This window comes from Drosophila busckii, chromosome 3R (assembly GCF_011750605.1).
Source record: "Drosophila busckii strain San Diego stock center, stock number 13000-0081.31 chromosome 3R, ASM1175060v1, whole genome shotgun sequence".
In the NCBI taxonomy this organism is placed as follows: Eukaryota; Metazoa; Arthropoda; class Insecta; order Diptera; family Drosophilidae; genus Drosophila; species Drosophila busckii.
Window position 1 is genome coordinate 19,688,158 of NC_046607.1, and position 6,870 is coordinate 19,695,027.

The following is a 6,870-nucleotide window of genomic DNA, read 5'->3' on the forward strand; positions in this document are numbered from 1 at the left end:
CAAATGCAACAATTTTTTGTTTGAGTATTTATATTTATTGAATATAAATAAAATCACATTTATGGCGCCAGCGCCAGTTCGAAATTGTAAAAGTTGCACGAGTAAACATCAACAACAAAAAGAGCATAGTTATTCAATTAAACAATAGTTAGAGCATAATTGATTTCGCAGTAAGACCAAATATTTACAATTGAAGCTGAGCCAACAAAAAAATAAAAGAAAATGTGCAGTAAAAATGCAATTTAAATAGTTTGTAGCTAGAAAATAAAATTGCTAAGCTTTTGGGCTTAAAGATAAAGTGGGCATAGAATTTCATTGTAGCTTGTACCAGGGTGCACACAAAAAACATGTTACCAATGCAATTAAAAAACAACAACAAAATGCCCAAAAAATGTTACATGCCAAAACTACACAATGCTTTTGTGTCTGTGTGTGTCTGTGTGTTTGTTTGGCTGTTGTAAAGCAAATGCAAATTCAATTGCATGTAGTTGAGGCTACGTTGCCACAGGATATCCGACTGAGTGGGGCAGGGCGGCGGCGGCGGCGTATCAAGGCAGCCAAACTGCAAAAAAATAAATAAAAGTGCTAAACAATAAAAATTGCATTGGCCTTTTGCTTGGAATTTAACAAACACAAACAAACTTACAAGCAAAAACACTTTTTGGGTCTATTTTTGCTTTCGATACGTTGACAATAAATCACGAAATTGTGGCCAAAGGTGTGCTTGGGCTCGTATATTATGAGCTCATATTAAAACATTTTACACACAATTTCGTTGCAGGCGCACACAGAGAGTCATGCCCAGATATGAATTATTATGCACCTAGGCGTATACGCAATGTTTAATTTTCAACTCAAGCTAAAAGAGGCGCAACATAAATTCTACAGCTGCCGACAAACGACTTGTTCAATTTTTATATTACACACACACACACACACACACACAGAGAGAAGAGAAAATATGTGCGCTCTTGGGAGCTGCTTCCTTTACTTTCTTGACGTATTTTTTTCTTTACCGCGTGCCCAGGCGTAATGCAGGCTAGCCACGTACACATGTCGAAAACTAACTGCAGCCAGCATCGCATCTATAGCCCCCCACCCGAGTCTCATTGTTGCACTGGCAACGTCACCATCATCATCATCATCAAGCAGCAAGCGGCAAGAGTGAGGCAGCAGCAGCAGCAAAAATTTCAGCCATTTGTCCTGCATGCTTGCGGCATAAAAATATGCCAGGGCCAGCATTTTCATGCGGGTCAGCCACTATCCCAAAAAACTAGCCACAGGCAGCGCCAAAGCAGCAGCAGCAGCATTTGAAAGTCATGTGCTCTGGCTCTCGGCGCTCGGCTCAGCGAACGAAACCATTGAGAGTTAGAGCCTGAAGTAAGAGTTTTTCCAGCTGCAACTCAACTCAACTTTGTTAGCCAGTGTGTGTGTGTGTGTGTGTGTGTGTGTCTGTCTCGCATACAAAAGCCTGCTAAAAATCACACAGAGTGAGAGCAAGAGCGAGAGCGACAGAGAGTCAGTTTAGCAAATGGACTTCAGCTTCAAATGCTGCTGGCACTTGCACAAAACATTTGAAATACAAATAAAAATCTACTGGCCATGTGTGAACGTTGCTGTTGTTGCTCAAAATCATGCACATGCAAAAAAGATAGCAAAAGTAAAATTTCATTTTGTTTTACTTTAGTCAGAGAGTTGGTCAAGCTAACCCCCCCCACCCCACACTCTTGTCGCTTGTTGTGTCTGCAAAGCTGAACATGTTTGTTTACGCTTCATCATGTCGTCGTTAGTTTTACCCACTACCAGTCCCAGTCCCAGTCCCAGGCGTCTGCACCATTGACACGATGACATTTTAATATGGCCTCGTAACTTTTGTTTAGCTTGAAACGCGCAGCCAACACCCAAACCGCCCCCCCACCCCCTCGATGCGTTGACAACGTCATTGCTGTTTGCCCAGCTCTCTAAGTTTATGCGCATTTCTTTGGGGGTCCAGCTTACGTGCGTGTCATCAGGCAATGCCAAGCGATTTGTATACAGATTGCAATATAAGCATACATGCTGATAAGTTAATATAAAGAGAGTGAGACAGAGAGAGAGAGAGAGAGAGAGAGTGGCAGTGGCAGTGGCATTATCAGCTGCTTTGCATCTGATTTAATTCAATTGAAGCTCAAATTCAATTGAACTTGTTTGTGTTTTTATTAAAAAGCATTTCTTATGCTTTTCACTTGCAGGCAGCAGCTCTAAATTTATATCTTGCTACGTTTGCTTCTCTTTCTAGCTAAATTGCTGGCTGATTTGTTTGAATCGAAATCCAAAAGGTAATGTAGTGCATAAAATCAGCGTCATGCAGACATATATATATATATAAACCCACACCCACACATACCTTACGCGCATTCAATTTTTCATTACTCATGCTTCAATCAATCACAAAAATGCGATTTTATTTCATTTTCATGCGTATTATAAGCGCTGATATTCACATTTCTTTTACAACTCGCATGTCGCGCATTGCTGTCGTTTAGTTGCAAGGGGAAGGGGAGTGGCGGGTGGCGTGTGTTGGTATTGGGTGGCAGCCTGGCAACATGTGGTATGCGCATTGTGCTTTGCATATTGCCAATCCAGCCAAGCCGACAAACAACAGCTGTGTGTGCACGTGTGTGTGCGTTTGTGTGTGAACTCAAATTGAAATTTATATTAATTTAAATGGGCAATTAAGCTTTAGCTATTTGTTAAGGTTTTATTTAGCATTCAAAGCAAATGCCCCCAAATCGCATACAGCGACGACAGTCTGCTAATCGAAAGTTTATGGCTATAATATGTGTCTATAAAAATTAGCAAAAGTGCAGTCGTGCATAAAACACAATATGAGACTCTATAAATAGAAGTCGACAGACTACAAAGCTCGAATTTCATCCAAAAGTCCAAAGTCAAAGAACTAAAGCACAGCAGAAAGTTTTTGAAAATAAGAAATCTTTTATAAGATTTATATTTTCTATAATATTATATTTTTAAATAATGCTTTAAAAAAAATCAAAACTAACTAGTAACAATGTTTACTAAATAAACCAAGATGCAGGTAGAAAACTAAAGCACAGAAGCAAGTTTTTGAAAATAGCAAATCTTCAATAATCACAATTAATGTTTGGGCCTTTAAGCTTTATAAAATAAATCAAAAATTTACTAGTTAATGCAGAACTTAGTCAAGAAACTAAATTAGAGCAGAAAGTATTATGAAACTTAAATTATGTATTTTATTTATATATTATATTGCTCATAAATAATATTCAGCTTATAAAATAAATCAAATCATTTATTAATTAGCCAATGCTAATAAGTAACTTCTAAAAAAGCAGAACAAAGTGATTACTGTATAAGTTTTATAATAATTTTATTTATAATAATTACGCTCTCTGGGGCTTTCTAATTTATTGCAAACTTATAAATTTAAATCTTTATAATAAGAGGGAATAGCATTAGATATTTTGTAATTTATTTCTAACTAATAAATGTTAATCTTTATAACAAGAGGCAATAGCATTAGATACTTAGAGCCTAACTTTAGCACAACTTTACATTTAAATCTGCATTTCAATATAAAATTACATAGCATAGTTTGTATATTTGATTTATTACCTGCAAAACCTCTTTGAACTTCATTCTACAGCGTTTCAGCAATTTTTGAGGCTTGTCTTGTCTGTCTAGTTGCAAATATTTTAGCCATCAGCACAAATTGTTTTTAATGCTCTCTAAGAGCCAGAGACATGCTTAGCAGATGCTTATCGACTAGCGAGTCGGGGCTTTCGGCTTTCGTATGATGTCAACTCAGAGCTGAGAGCTGAGCCTCAAAAGTGACGTGTCAGTAAATGGCGATCAGTGCGCTATTTGGTGGAGCCCACACTTCACTTCACTTCACTTCAGTTCACGCTGCTGGGCACGGCTCAGAAGCTTGGCAACAGCTTTTTGGTTTTCTGACAACGCCTTTTGTGATTGGAATATAAAATGCGCTACACAATAACTCTATATATATATATATAGATATATATATATATATACAACGTGCTACGATGACAGCGACAACAATGCCGTTGAATCTGTGGCAGCGTACAGTGTCAACAGGGTACGGGCAACAACACAAATCAAACGCATCTGCTAACAAATTCGACAGCGCGACAGACAGACAGACGAACGGACGTAGCGACAGTTAGAGCTACGTACAGTTTGTATGGGGCTGGGAATTGAAAATAAGAAGTTGTAGTAAACATGTCGTTCTAGTATTTCCAACACACACTGACAACAATATATCTTTTGAATGTGCCGCATAATTACGTGACGTTTTTCGATAAAATATATATAGTTCTGCTTACTTTACAGTCCAACCTCATTTGAAGACTAATGTGCGCTACATGCGCTTAGAATTGGCACAGCAGCTTGAAGCTTTAATGCATTTTCTATTAACTGTTCCTAAGTCCGTCCCTACGTCCGTCTGTCTGTCTGCTGACCCACTTCGTCAATGGAATCGACAAATACGCGACAAGCGCATAAAGTTAGACCAATGAACAGCGCACAACGTTTGGGGTTAACAACCCAAAAAGAAAAATAAAATAAAAAATAAAAATTTTAAATATTTACGGGCGCCGTTCAATGCATTGACACAATTTTTGGCTAACAGCCCAACCAGCCAGCCAGCCAGCCAGCATTTTTTTCTTCTACATTGCAACTGCACCCACAAAAATAAACAGCAGGCTTACCAGGGCTGCAAAACGTCAGCAGTGCGGCTTAAATTGAAAAGCGCAAAGCGCGTGAAAGTTGCAAATTTAACATAAACAAAAAAGCACAAAACGATTTGCAATAGTTTAAAACATTTGTTTATAAATTGGATTAATAGCAAAGCAATTTTATAGCTTTTTTTATTATAATTAAATTAAAGCGCATTAAGTAATCAATGACTAATGCGCTAACTTGGTTTTCTTTTCTTAGCTTGCAAATTTGCCAAACGTGGCTTACATATTTAAAAAACAATCTGTTGCCAGCCCTGTTGGCTTGAAAGGGTTTTTATCAAACTTCAGTGTGTACGCAGAACTAACTTTTAACAGTTGGTTGCTTCCTGTCTGCATTGGATTGGCATTGGTTTATTTTAATGTCATTATGCTAATTTTACAGTTCGATTAAATTGAAACGCGCACAAAAATAAATACAATAAAGCAGAAGAAAACAAAAAGCACACAGGGAATGGGGAATGGCAAGTGAATGGCAGTTTAACATCTCACTACGAAATTCATGTGGTTGCTGCTGTTGAACTGTTGGTTGCTGCTGCTGCTGCTGTTGTCGCTAATGTCGTTGTTATGTATGCTCTGATCGCTGACTGCATTTGACATTTTGCTCATTACTTTATCTTAGTAACCGTAGCTTAAGTTGTTGTTGTTGATGTTTTTGCACGCCTCTTTAGCTTTTCAATAAAAATTTTTGTTGAATAATCAGCAGCAGCAGCAGCAGCAGCAGCAGCAACAGCAGCAGCTCTGCTGATGGCAACGTGATATGCGAATTGAAAGCAATATAGACATAGAAGAAAGCGTATTGCGAATTTAGTGTGACTTGATTTGCGTGATGTGCATACGACTGTAGCTCGGCTTATATAACATGCATACACATTTGCAAATGTTATGGTATTTCAAGCACTATATAAATAACAACGCTGCTTGCAATTGATGTTGTTGTGGGGGCCTTTAAAGTTCAAAAATGAAAGGGCGAAAGGCAGACAACAGCAACAGCAAAGTTAACATGACAACAATCTCGGCTGCCAAGTGACTGCATTTTAAATGATACGTAAATGTTAGTCGTACACTAGATTTAGCAACAAAAGCAGCAGCAGCAGCAGCTACACATTGGCGCAAGTTTTTTGTATTAGCAATATAGTTAGCGTTAAGCTCTAATCAGCATAACAATTACCTTAACCTATATAAGCAGTTCCCCAAAGAGAAAACGTGCAGGGGCAGGCAACCCAAATTCGGCAGCCAACTGCTTAACACTCTCTAATGCGTTTTCCCTTCAGTCGACATTAGAATTTTCAACACTTTGTTGTTGTTGCTGTTGCTTGTTGTTGCTGCTTTTTTTTTTGAGCGCTCGCTTGACCCAAAGCATTTAGTGCTTATGTGGAAAATAGGCGAAACGTGCCAAGCATAAGTGAAAATTTTCTAACCAACACCATATTAAATGTCGCCACGACCATATTTAACAACAAAAAGTCAAGCCAAAGCGTTGTCAGTTAATAAAACTGCAAACCGGTAGCTAGCAAATGCCGCCTGTCTAAATGTTTAAAGTTGTTGTTAAAATAAAAATAAAGCAGCGCGCGTTTAACTGTAAATGTTATTGCATTAACAAAGCACGCATTAGTTTATTTTGGCTAAAATGCGCGGTTCAATGCACCTAGGGCCAAGTTAACTGCAATCAAGCTACACACACACACAGCTGCCAATTAACTGTAAATGTCATGAGCGCAGTTTGCTGCATTAATCATAATTAGTTATGCCACACGCCAGCGGCCACAACAACAACAAGTCAGCCAAGTCAAAGTGGTCATTGATATGTAAACAATTAGAGCTGATTTGAAATAAAAAAAAAAATTGTTTGACTGCGGTCAAGTTGTGTCGAGTTCGAGTTGAGTTGAGTTGAGTTGATTTAAGCTTAAGTGGCAACACCATTGTTGAAAGTTTGTACATACAACAATTAGCAAAATGTAGCGCGCAGGTTTTAGGGCTTATGTGATTGTTGTTGTTGTCACGTAACGTAAATGAGTTAACTAAAGCAAAATGGAAAGCAATAATGCTGCACAAAGGCAAGCGCAGCATGCGGCGTATGCGTAATGTATAT